We start from the raw sequence: 12,498 nt of genomic DNA on the forward strand, positions 1-12,498 counted from the left end.
CTCACCCTCCACACTCCCCCCACACACAAAAATAACTGTAAAGATTTCAACTGGCTGTAACATTTGAATGTCAGTTAACAGAATAGCAACCCTGGAAACCGCTGTAGAGGTGAGGGGACACCAAAGCGGCTTGTTTCTGCTTTCAAACATTCCAGCATTCATCCACGCTAGCTATTTTTTTTTTTATCACATCAGAGATATACTATACCCACACAAATTCCTCAGTAGAAAGCCACATAACTCAGCTGGAAGACCCCACATTGATGAACACATATCCCACTTATGATTAACATACACCCCACATATGTGTGGGGAGATTGGTGGCTCAGAAGGGAAAAGGTCATCCATATGGCATGGTGTGTGATAGCCACATATTTGTTATTAAAAAAAAGAAAAGCAAGCAGCACTGAAGCATCACTCATCTACCTACACAACATGCATGCCCGCCCATCTACCTCATTAAATACAGTGACCCATATTTACAAGTTGGGCTCCATCCAAAGTTAATTAACAGCTGAAGTTGTAATTATTTATTTATCTGGGTTTTCTTCTTTACACAATACTTTTTATTTTTTTAGAGGGATGCTTTTGTAAATTTGTACAGTTTTGATGAATATGTGATTGTATATTGCATTTGGAGGTGATTTTTATATTATTATTTCTTTGTAAATTGCTTTGGGACTTGTTTTGGTTGTGGGAAGCAACATGTGAATGTAATAAACTCAACTAACTGAACTATTGATTCATTTTAAAAGCATTTATATCCTGCTTTTTAAAAAAAATACATTTCAAATCAGCTTATGAAACAAACCAAGATAAAAAGAATGGCAAAAGGTTGCTTTAAAAGAAAGTGGGGGGGTGGATCTCATAGAAACAAAATATAAAAACACAGCAGCATCAAAACAAAAAAGAATCCTTTTAAAACAGCTCCAAAGAAATTCTATAGCTCCTGCGAGAATGTGTGTGTGTGTGTGTGTGTGTTTTAAGGTTCTTAGCTCTAGGGATGGCTGTCACGAGGAAATCCTGTTCACTTTTGGCTCAAAGGATCCCTGCGACTTGGCACGCATTTGCGAACTGAGTGGCGGGTCAGTTCTTGAAACTTGGGAATGGATTGCCACTTTCTTTTATACTCGTGAGTCCCAATTTGCACAAAATCACAGGTATAATAATTTGTGGAAATTGCAATTGGTGCAAAATTGCAGCCATAAATACCACAATTTATGCAAAATTGCAGGTGTAGATGGTCTAATTAGAAATTATACTTACGGCCATGATTTTGCACAAATTGCAATTTCCATAAATAGTTATGTCCACAATTTTGCACAAATTGTGATTTGCGCGTATTTTTAAAAAGCAGAAACCCATGACCTGGCCCAACTCGTCACATGACGAGTCAGGCAAGCTCAGGGATGCACAAGCCAGAGTCCAGGGGGCTGAGCTGGTGAAAACCCACCTAGCTATAACTCCCAAATCGATTCCTCTGACATCCGATGATCCTATAGGTCCCTTCCAGCTCTATTATTCTATGATTCTATGATCCCTACTTACCTCCCATCCAAAAGAGCTTGAGGTGTTGATCAGGAGCTCAAGACGGCTTTAAGGGAGGATTGAACAAGTTTGTGAAGGATACGTTTATCAATGGCTACTTAGCATGAAGGAACTTCCCAGTTGCCATGAACAACAGTCAATTGATTTATTTATTTAGTCATGACTTAACTTAAATCCCATTCATTTCAATGGGTCCCACACTGTAGGACTAACATTGGACAAAGCCCATAGCAGAGAGTGCCACAGAGAATGGGAGGCCTGGGAGGACGAAGCCTCTGGATTATAGAGAGGGTGGTTGCAAAGTGGAAAGCAAAAAAGCCTGGCCTGTTTGAAAAACACAAGCTTAAATGTGAAATGTTTTTCACATGAATGGTTGGTTTTCAAAACTGGACCAACTACTCCACCCCTAACTGTAAGCTGCCAAGCCTGAACGTTTTGTCTCAAAAAGTGGAATTAGGATGGGTACCAACCTCCAGAATGCCTAGGCAGCTAAAAAAAAAAAGGCCTCAGCAACCTTGCAGGGCCCACTGCTAAAGTGTGTCCTGCTCCTTCATTGGTCAGCTACCAGGAACTGCTGGATCCATGTGCAGCTCATCTTTGAGCCCTGGACTGACTCTGCCCCAAGGCTGGCCATTGGCTCCTCCTAGGTAGGAAAGGGTATAAAAAGGCTTCCTGTTGCAATGAAGCTTTGTATGAGCAACCAGGTCTCCCTGAGCTCTCTTAGGGATCTCCAAGATAGTGTGTTTCTTTGAGGCTGAGCTCATTCTATTCCAGCTCCACATGACATGGCTATTTTTAAAAAAAAAAACACAAATCTGTATGAAAGTTTGTACACTTTTTTTTGTAATGTTAATGTACTCAGCTTTGTGGGCATGCTCCCACAGACTACCGCATGTTTCGGTGCATTTGGGGATGTGTGCATTTTTCTTCACATATTCTTCAAAGGCATGCATGTTGTTGAATGCTTTCCTCCACCCTCCTTGGAGCACATCATTGGCTCAAATATAGATGGATTTCTGACCACAACTCGCATTCAGGTCTGGGAGTTGCGAATTGGGTAAATCTGTAAAACACACACACACATCTCAATGGAGTGAATTTTTCACCCATCCCTAAGCTCTGATATTTTCCTATATCCTTGGGTATTCTTTGGTCCTGACTGCTGTTCACTCCTTAGTCCTGCCTCCTGGTTTGTCCTGACTTGCTCTTTGGTTCTGATTGCTGCCTGGTTCCCAGGTCCTGGCTCCTGCATATGACTCAACCTTGACAATAACCCTATTTTCTTCCTTTATTTCCTTCTCCTCTATCTTGAGTGCTTTCCCTCACCATACCCCCACCTCTCTCTCTTTCTCTCTCTTTCTCTCTCTCTCTCTCTCTCTCTCTCGGTCCTATTTCTCACCTCTCATCAGTGTAATTTTATCTCACCTGAAACAGAGACTTTCCCTGTTTACTTTGTTTCCCTTTCACGAGGTTTTTCATTCCAAATTCTCTTCATGTGGGAAGCACTTTATCTGCAAGGGAAGCCAGGGGAAGCTATCTCTCATCCTTATCGGGCTCCTGTTCCCTTTCATTATCTTTGGCATGGCTCTGGAGCATCAGAAAGGGCATCTTTGTTCTTCCAATCTAATGTAATTTAGAACACAGCAATTCAAGCCTTTTGAGAAAATTATGTACATAAAGATACATCCATTACCACCCCCTCGTAGGCCTGGTGCACACATACACACAGACGCCTCCTAGATTCAGACAGGCTGCTGAGGTGCCTGGCAGACAAGCCAGCAAACAAGTGCAGTTTTAAGCAGGCCAAGGGGAAGATGACATGAGAGTTGTGAGGAGGCAGGCTTCCAGTATTCTCCTTTACCAAATTTTTCCCTAGATGGTGACATTCCGAACAATTGCCAGGTCTTGCTTCCCGAGTAGAACCTACATGGTAGGAACCTTCCGTGATTCTGCTATGATCATTAGTATTTGCATCAGTACTAGTATTAGTAGTGTGCTCTCTTCTTCCAATTTTCTCCTTGGATTGTAGAATTCTAAACTACCTGACTGTGCTTCCAAACTGGAACCCAAACACTGGGAATCCTCCATTGTTCCATGGATCACTGCCTTGTTGTGGCAAAGGGGCTTGCATAACTCAGTGAAGCCATAAGCTATGCCATGCAGGGCCACCCAAGATAGACAGGTCATTGTGGAGAGTTCTGACAAAATGTGGTCCACTGGAGAAGGAAATGGCAACCCACTCCAGTATTCTTGCCAAGAAAACCCCATGGAACATATCCCAAGGCTAAAAGAGATGACACCGGAAGATGAGACCCTCAGGTCGGAAGGTGTCCAATATACTACTGGGGAAGAGCAGAGGGAATTTCCAAGTAGCGCCAGAAAGAGTGAAGCCGCTGGGCCAAAGCCGAAAGGACACTCAGCTGGGGATGTGTCTGGTGGTGAAAAGAAAGTCCGATGCTGTAAAGAACAGTATTGTTTAGGAACTTGGAATGTCAGATCAATGAATCAAGGTAAGCTGGAGGTGGTCAAACATGAGATGGCAAGATTGAATATCGACATCTTGGGAATCGGCAAACTAAAATGGACAGGCATGGGTGAATTTAATTCAGGTGACCATTATATCTACTACTGTGGGCAAGAATCCCTTAGAAGAAATAGAGTAGCACTCATAGTCAACAAAAGGGTGAGAAAAGCAGTATTGGGGTACAATCTCAAAATTGATAGAATGATCTCAGTATGAATCCAAGGCAAACCATTCAACATCACAGTAATTCAAGTCTATGCCCCAACCACTAATGCCGAAGAAGCTGAGGTTGATCGATTCTATGAAGACCTACAACACCTTCTAGAACTAACACCAAAAAACAGATGTCCTCTTCATCATAGGGGTTTGGAATGCTAAAGTAGGAAGTCAAGAAATAACGGGGATAACAGGCAGGCATGGCCTTGGTGTACAAAATGAAGCAGGACAAAGGCTAATAGAGTTTTGCCAAGAGAGCACGCTCATCATAGCGAACACTCTTTTCCAACAGCACAAGAGGCGACTCTACACATGGACATCACCAGATGGTCAATATCGAAATCAGATTGATTATGTCCTTTGCAGCCAAAGATGGAGAAGCTCTATACAGTCAGTCAAAACAAGACCTGGAGCTGACTGTGGCTCAGATCATGAGCTGCTTCTTGCAAAATTTCTGCTTAAATTGAAGAACGTAGGGAAAACCACTAAACCATTCAGGTATGACCTCAATCATATCCCTTATGAATATACAGTGGAAGTGAGGAATAGATTTCAGGGATTAGACCTGATAGACAGAGTGCCTGAGGAACTATGGACGGAGGTCTGTAACATTGTTTAGGAGGCAGCAACTCAATCCATCCCAAAGAAAAAGAAATGCAAGAAAGCAAAGTGGCTGTCTGAGGAGGCTTTACAAGTAGCTGAGGAAAGAAGGGAAATGAAAAGCAAGGGAGAAATGGGAAGATATACCCAACTGAATGCAGATTTCCAGAGAATAGCAAGGAGAGACAAGAAGGCCTTCTTAAATGAACATTGCAAAGAAATCGAAGAAAACAATAGAATGGGAAAGACTAGAGATCTCTTCAAGAAAATTGGAGATATCAAGGGAACGTTTTGTGCAAAGAAGGGCATGGTAAAGGACAAAGAAGGCAGGGACCGAACAGAAGCAGATGAGATTAAGAAGAGGTGGAAAGAATACACAGAAGAACTATACAGGAAAGATCTGAATGTCCCTGATAGCCATGATAGTGCGGTCACTGAACTTGAGCCGGACATCCTAGAGAGTGAAGTCAAGTGAGCCTTAGGAAGCATTACTAACAACAAAGCTAGCGGAGATGACAGCATTCCAGCTGAGCTATTTAAGATCCTAAAAGATGATGCTGTTAAAGTGCTGCACTCAATATGCCAACAAATTTGGAACACTCAACACTGGCCACAAGACTGAAAAAGGTCAGTTTACATTCCGATTCCAAAGAAGGGCAACGCCAAAGCGTGTTCAAACTACCGTACAATTGCGCTCATTTCACATGCCACAAGGTTATGCTCAAAATCCTACAAGCCAGGCTTCAGCAGCATGTGAACCGAGAACTACCAGAAGTACAAGCTGGGTTTCGAAGAGGCAGAGGAACTAGAGATCAAATCGCCAACATTCGCTGGATCATGGAGAAAGCTAGAGAATTCCAGAAAAACGTCTATTTCTGCTTCATTGACTACGCTAAAACCTTTGTGTGGATCACAACAAACTCTGGCAAATTCTGAAAGAGATGGGAGTACCAGACCACCTTACCTGTCTCCTGAGAAACCTGTACGAGGGTCAAGAAGCAACAGTAAGAACCAGACATGGAACAACCAATTGGTTCAAAATTGGGAAAGGAGTACGACAAGGCTGCATATTGTCGCCCTGCTTATTTAACTTATATGCAGAGTACATCATGAGAAGCGCCGGGTTGGATGAATCACAGGTCGGAATTCAGATTGCCAGGAGAATGATCAACAACCTCAGCTGCGCAGACGATACCACCCTAATGGCAGAAAGCAAAGAGGATCTAAAGAGCCTCTTGTTGAGGGTGAAAGTGCAGTGTGCAAAAGCTGGTTTGAAACTCAACATTAAAAAAACGAAGATCATGGCATCTGGCCCCATCACTTCCTGGCATATGGAAGGGGAAGAAATGGAAGCAGTAACAGATTTTATTTTCTTGGGCTCCTAGATCACCGCAGATGGTAACTGTAGCCATGAAATTAAAAGACACTTGCTCCTTGGGAGGAAAGCTATGGCCAACCTAGACAGCATAGTAAGAAGCAGAGACATCACCTTGCCGACAAAGGTCCGTCTAATCAAAGCTATGGTTTTCCCAGTAGCAACGTATGGCTGTGAGAGCTGGACTAGAAGGAAGGCTGAGCGCCGAAGAATCGATGCTTTTGAACTGTGGTGCTGGAGAAGACTCTTACGAGTCCCCTGGACTGCAAGCAGGTCAAATCAGTCCATCCTAAAGGAAATCAACCCTGACTGCTCATTGGAAGGACAGATCCTGAAGCGGAAGCTCAAATATTTTGGCCACCTAATGCGAAGGGAAAACTCTCTGGGAAAGACCCTGATGCTGGGAAAGATTGAAGGCAAAAGGAGAAGGGGACAGCAGAGGATGAGATGGCTAGATGGCATCACCGATGCAATGAATATGGACTTAAGCACACTCCGGGAGAGAGCGGAGGACAGGAAGGCCTGGCGTGCTATGGATGGTCCATGGGGTCACGAAGAGTTGGACATGACTGAACGACTGAACAACAACAATGTTGTTGTTGCTTGTAGTTATCATTAGCACCTTCACAGCCCCCTATGTTTTTGTGAATACCAGCGGAGGCTGGTGGTTCCGATCTCAGTGGGGAGGTGAATCTGCTCTGGGTTTCAGTCAGAACCACAACCAGAACCAGTCAAGAGGGTGAAATCCAACAGAAGTTCTGCTTAGAGTAGACCCATTGAAACGAATGAGACTTAAGTTAGTGACTACCTTAAGTCCCATTCATTTCAATGGCTCTGCTCCAAGTAGAACTTCTGTTGGATTTTACCGAGAACTCTAAAGGTGTCAAACCTATTTTGGGGGTTGGGTTCAGCACTTCAGGTAGTTCCTTTGTAGTTCTGGCTGGTTCTGACTGAAACCTGGAGCGGATTCACTGTCCCACTGACATCAGAGTCACCAGCCTTCACTGGTGCATACTGAAGCTCCATGGGCATGGAGACCCTGACTGTGCCATGTCCCCACTCCCTATGCATGTAGGAGCTCTATGCATGAACATCAGTGTGTGCACAGAGCCCTTTCTCACACCAGCCGAACGTGTGGATAGCAAGGGTGTATGTGGTAGTCGATTCACCATGGAGAAGACAATGTAGCTCAAGACAGAGTTGTATGGAAATGATAGGAAGCCCACACATTAAGTCAGGCCTTCGGTCCCCCTAGTTCAGTATAGTCTTCATTGGCCAGGCTTGGATCTCCAGGTTTCATACAGGAGTCTTTCCCAGCCCTACTAAGAAATGATAGGGATCTTTCCGCATGCATACATACATACAAATCGTGCAATAGTAGGGTTGGAAAGGGCCTACAAGGCCATCGAGTCCAACCCCCCGCTCCGTGCAAATTCAAAGAATGTGCTTGACCACTGAGGTATGATCCTTTCCTTAAAGCTAAAGGAAGTTTCCAGTCTTCATGGTTTTGAAGAAAGGGCTTATTCAGTTTAGGAACGTAGGAAGCTGCCTTGCACCAAGTCAGCCCATTGAACATAAGATCATCAGAACATCAGAAGAGCTCTGCTGGATCAGACCAAAGGTCCATCTAGACCAACATTCTGATGGCACAGTGGCCAGCCAGCTACCCATGGGAAATCCACAACCAGGACACAAGTGCAAGAGCATCCTCCTGCCCATGTTCCCCAGCAACTGGTATACACAGGCACGGTGCGTCTGATACAGGAGGTAGCCCATAGCCATTAGGAATAGTAGCCATTGACCGCCTTCTCCTCCAGGAATTTATCCCCTTTTAGGGGATTCGAATGGGTGGCCATCACTACATCTTGTGGTAGTGAGTTCCATACTTTAACCATGCACTGTGTGAAGAAGCCCTTCCTCCTATTTGTCCTGAATGTCCCACCAATCAGCTACATGGGATTGATCCAACCAGTTTAGTTTTATTTGCTCTTACTGGCAATGGCTCCCTAAAAGTCTTTCCTGGCCCCACGTGGAGATGCTGAGAACTGAACTGGGCAGCACTTTCCAAGGTGCTCTACCTTGAGAAGACGTGGCAAAGGCACTAGCTTGAAGACAAGTGTAACAAGATTATGGAAGAGAGGTCTACTAAACAGGTATTGGAGATATTATCTAGATACAGCCTGCTTCTTTAGAGGTAGCCAACCGATGAGTGATAGATAGTGGGGACGAAAAGGAGCAGAGGGACATGAAGTTGACATCCCACTGGGGAGCACCTAGTGACATCTTGTTATCCACTGTTGCAGACAGGATGCTGGAGTTGATGGTCCGTTGATCTGATCCAGAAAAAAGGCACTTTTTATGTTCTTACTGAAATCATCAAATATAATCAACCCATCAGGGCTGCCCTTGGTGAAACACATAATCCCCCCATTCCCCCTTGCTGGAAGTATAATTGCATGTCCTTGCCATTTTAATAATGGCCCTGTCACCACTTGCTTCAGGCTGTAAAGTGCAATCCAGCTCCGAAAGTAAATTCACTTGTCATTCTTTTAAAAAGAAGTTAGCCATTAAAATTTTTATCAAGTTGAAAAACACACAGACACACACACCACCCTACATAATGCTTAAAATCAAATAATTGTATCCCGCATCGATTGTCGCTTTGCTGGACACCAAAACAAAAGAGTGGCTTCATTCCTCTTCAGATATGATTGTCACAAGTAGCATGATGGGTGTAATTGTACAGTTTAGCTTGAAAGCTGAGCCTTTTTTGAAAAGACAGACCAAAAACTGGGACGGGTGGGAAAGACAGGAGGTGGGAACGTCATAGATTCCAAGGTGGCAGAGGTTCAGGCAGTGACTGAGATGAATATCTACTTAATTAGCAAATGGGATTTCTGGTTCTGGGGAAGGATGTTAGAACAACATGATGGTGAGAACTGCAGATATCAGGCACAAGCTGGTTATTCAGTTGCAGAAAGAGAGGCCTGCATAAATTCATGGATATGTATTTTGTATGTGTAATATTGTTGCTGTATCAATTCCCTTTCTGCCTGCACACACCCCTCCATTTACAATTACACACAGACTCACACAATCAGACACTTGGACAACACTGCAGTAGTGCAGCTTACACCCTTCTCCCTGAACCCCTTCCCACGAATGTCCCATAACCCCAGTGTCCCTGCTGGGCCTGACATATCAACCATTTTTTAAAAGTTCTCAGAAGTTTGAATGTTCATAAACATTCCATAACATCTCAGTAGCTGAACCAATGGCTGAGGGGAAGAAGGCTCTGTCAAACAACAGAAGCCAGACCTTTTATAGTCAATAGCTAGGGAGGTTTCAAAGCCTGCAGACTGCAATTTTGATTTGCCCCCATCCCCTTTGGTGCATTTATCTAATTTCAGGGGGAAATTGGCCAAAGCCCAATTTCTCTGCAAATCACCATGCTCTATGCTTTTTTCCTCTTGCCTCTTACTGAACACAGTAAGTGCTTTAAAAGATTATCCAAAGTTGGTGTTGGTGTAAATAGATGCAGTTTCATTCAGTTTCTCATTTTTCTATTTTAAGTTTGGTTCATCCTGAACATGGAGAATTTCCCCAATCTTAACAAATCTTTGTCCTGCAACATATATGTATGTATGTATGTATGTATAATTTATTTATTTCATTTCTATATGGTTCCATAGCTGAAGCTCTCTGGGCAGTTTACAACCATGGTAATTGTTACATAGAAAAACATTAAATGCTTACTTGTCATATAAAACCATGTGAGGAATCCATATTGAATCTGAAGGGACACGAATAGATGTTATTCCAGCATAGTCTTTAGGGTCCCATTTCAGTTTTACATCAACCTATTCCTGCTTCAACCAAACATTTGTTGTGATATGTATGGGCACATTTCTCCTAATAAATGCATTATATACACAATGTTGCCTAATATACAAATTTTTAAAGCAGCCTTCCTAATGTAGTCCATTTGTACCATGATTTTCAGTAACATATACAAATTTGTGGCACTTTCCACAAGATTCATGGCAGCCACAAAAAAATTGCTGGGCGGCGGCTATCAAATTCCAGTGGTAAACCAGTATGGAAGGTTCAAAGGGCCAAGTTTAGCTTGTTTTCCATTTACATTTGGCCATTTCAGCCTTCCATGGCAGCAGAAAACCGGTTCTGCTGGAGGAAACAGTAACTCAGTTTCAGTTCACAACTTTGGTTCACAAGTGCGAAATTAGGTAAGTCCACATTAGACTGTGAACTGAATGAAGTTATCTGCCATCCCTACATGCAAATCCACCACTTCCCATTTCCTCACCCTCGTCTTCTGGGTGCAATTCTCATGTCTGCCTGTTATGTTCCCCAGCCATGACCTGTTTTCTGGGTCCAAAGAGGAGTCAGGGGTGGCAGAGGGGACTCGCTCCATTAACCCAACTCCCACTATGCCACGGCATTCCAAGCCAGAAGACATGCCTCTACCTGACTCCTCTGGTGCAGAAGACACTCCCCCATTACAGCCTTCACCACCCACACTCCGTAGGAGCCAGCGTCTACAAATCAAGCAGTAACCCTTTAAGAAACAAACTGCTTCACTGAGGGGATGGAGCTAACTGCAGGTCTTGAGCTGCTGGCCTTTATCAGGCTTCAGAAAGCCTTTGACTGTCGCTGAGACAACAGTTCATCTTGACTGAGGCTCAGCTAACTTGGAGCTGGCCAAGGTCCTAAAAGACCCTGCCTGGTGTAACCTTGCCTTGCTGTTCAGCTCACCTGACCTGATGTCACAGGATTTAACTCCACTTGATCTGACCTGATTGGATGTGAGCTGACTTGCCAAGTCCTTGCTGGTATGTGCCTTGCTGGGTTTTGCACCTCTGGGTGCCCGTGGGGAGAAAGTGAATAGAAGCTGATGCTGATGCTGAGTGATTCATTCACTCAGAGAAGGCAGGTAGCCAACAAGGAGGAGAACCATCAGAAGGGTGAGGGGAAGCCAGAAGTTGGCAGGGAGGGGAAGCCAGAAGTTGGCAGGGAGGGGAAGCCAGAAGTTGGCAGGGAGGGGAAGCCAGAAGTTGGCAGGGAGGGGAAGCCAGAAGTTGGCAGTGAGGGGAAGCCAGAAGTTGGCAGTGAGGGGAAGCCAGAAGTTGGCAGTGCCCCCCTGGGAATCAATAGGAAGAGTGTATCTCTGTTGATTCTCTTGGCCCTCTCAGTGGCATTCGATACCATTGACCATGGTATCCTTCTGGATTGCCTGAGGGAGTTGAGGGTTGGGGGCACTGCTTTGCAGTGGTTCTGCTTCTTTCTCTCAGGACGGTTCCAGGTGGTGTCACTTGGGGATAGTTGTTCCTCGAAAAAGGAACTATTCTGTGGAGTCCCTCAGGGCTCCATTCTATCCCCGATGCTGTTCAATATTGACATGAACCCACTGGGAGAGATCATCAGGAGTTTGGGGCTGAGTGTTATCAGTGCACTGGTGACACCTAAATCTATTTCTCCTTAACATCGTTACCCAAGGAAGGCAGGACTCCACTGCAGGACTGCCTGAAGTTGGTAATGGGCAGGATGAGGGAGAACAAGCTGAATCCAGGCAAGACCGAGGTGCTCACCGTGAAGGGTCCTAATTCAGGTAATGAGGTATGTCAACCAGTTCTGGATGGGGCTGCGCTCCCCCTGAAGGAGCAATTTTGTAGCTTGGGGGTGCTTCTTGACCCAACCCTGCTCCTGGCACCCCAGGTGGAGGCCACGGTGAGAAGTGCCTGTTATCAGCTTCAACTGATTCACCAGCTACACCCATTCCTAGAACATGTGGACCTGGTAATGGTGGTGCACGCGCTGGTCACCTCTAGGCTTGATTTCTGCAATGCGCTATACTTGGGGCTGCCTGTAAGTTTATTTCGGAAACTTCAACTGGTACAAAATATGGCAGCCATGTTGGTCTCTGGGACATCCCGTGGAGACCATATTACACCAGGTTTAAAATCGTTACACTGGCTGCCAATTTGTTTTCAGGCAAAATATAAATTGCTAGTTCTTACCTTTAAAGCCTTACATGGTCTAGATCCAAGGTGCCTTAGGGAGCGCCTCCTCCCCTACATCCCACTCCGCCACCTCAGGTCCTCGGAGGGCTCTCTGCCACAGCTGCCTAATGTGAGACTGGCAGCCACACACCAGAGGCCCTTCTCCTTGGCCGCCCCTCACTTGTGGAATGACCTGCTGGTGGAAATGCACCTGCTGA

Source organism: Heloderma suspectum, chromosome Z (genome assembly GCF_057233095.1).
Source record: "Heloderma suspectum isolate Gila_16-S chromosome Z, 16-S_ref, whole genome shotgun sequence".
NCBI lineage: Eukaryota > Metazoa > Chordata > Lepidosauria > Squamata > Helodermatidae > Heloderma > Heloderma suspectum.